Below are 1,577 nucleotides of genomic sequence, written 5' to 3'. Positions count from 1 at the left end.
GTCAATCTAACAATCTCAAGTATGGCACTAATTGCACATCTAAATTCTGAGTTCCTTTTACCTTTAGCCTCACATCATACTGTAATCCTGGGCTTGCCAATAGAACCAGAGATATGATTTTTGGTATAGGAGGATATGTACGGGAGCACAGTTTTTTGATAAAATATCACATGATAAGCCAATTCCTGCACTTCATTTATTATGCACATATCTAATTCCAGGCTTCCAAATAGAATGGGAGCAAATTTGTTCGACAAAATGTCATGCAACCACAACCTTTCCCTCAAATATACTTATATGCCTTTAAATCAGAAGCCACAACTGCTTCATATTTGATGGGATGGCAGACATTTTGTACCACACCATGTGCCTCATTAATTATGTGCATATCAAATCCTCGCTAGCCAATATACCTATACCTTTATGAACATAAATAGACGTGTAACCGAGATGACCTTTCACCTCTCTGATGACGTTAGACTTCTTTTAGCAACTTAGACTGTTTGGGCCAGGCATCGCTGCTTGCAACTATATTTGGTTCTATTATTATAAGTTCATGTACTTCAATGTTGCTTTCATGGGTGGAGATTCTTGAAGTTGAGACTGCCAAAAAGTATTTACTGCAGTCTTGATTCCTTTTGTTTGCAATGACAGAGATTTGGAGAATTCTTGATGAATTGATAAATACCGGGGAGATTATATTTTTGTAGAATAAATTTTACTTCAATGAACCAGCTGTTACTTTTGAGATCTTTGATGGTAAGTTGTCTTTCTGCAATATTGTATTCGGTACTTTTGCAGTTCTTTAGGATTGTTCCAAGACGTGACAGTTTCTCATGTCTATCTCAGCTTCATCTGGTAATAAACCGGATATTAAATAAATTGCTTGTTGAAAGGGAGAAGCTCTCTTAAAGTAGAAGTCTCTGGGCAATCCCTTGTTTGGTAATATCCTTTTTTGTAAGATATTGTTTCTAGCTCATCGAGAAACTTAGGAAGAATGTAAATGTTCCACATTTGAATACCTATCTCGCGGTTGAGTCCATTTTTGCCATGACATCCAGCACCCAATAACGAATAGCTTGTTTTTTCGTGTAAATATTATGTTGAGATTGACATCATATTTCAGATTTTAATTCCAAGGTGGGTTGATGATGTTTGACTTGGTAATTCTTGATTATATAGGTAGACATTGCTAAGCATTTGTTCATCTTGAAGAATTGGTGTTACACTGCATTTATCCAGGTTAAGCTGTATCTTTCATAATTGGAGTATGTGTTGACACAGTGAAGAATAAGTTTGGCCTCGTTGAGTTGTTCAGCAAGTATTGCAGTATCATCAGCAAAGGTGGGGTAAGCTCTGCTGGTAAGACCAATATTCGATATTGCAGATATTGTCAAAAAGATCGTTAATAACGATTTTATACAAATAGGCTAATAGTGCACCTCCCTCCAGACGAACACCTTGTAGGATTTGGAAGTCCGTTCCAATTGACACAGAGGGTAACATTTCTATAAAGCTAAATAATGATAATAATGAGTCATGTTGTACAAATAGAGTTTTCTTTAAAACGAATTTTG

The sequence above is a fragment of the Ptychodera flava genome, assembly GCF_041260155.1.
Source record: "Ptychodera flava strain L36383 chromosome 23 unlocalized genomic scaffold, AS_Pfla_20210202 Scaffold_24__1_contigs__length_23054250_pilon, whole genome shotgun sequence".
Classification (NCBI taxonomy): Eukaryota; Metazoa; Hemichordata; class Enteropneusta; family Ptychoderidae; genus Ptychodera; species Ptychodera flava.
Note: the sequence above shows the minus strand (reverse complement) of the source record.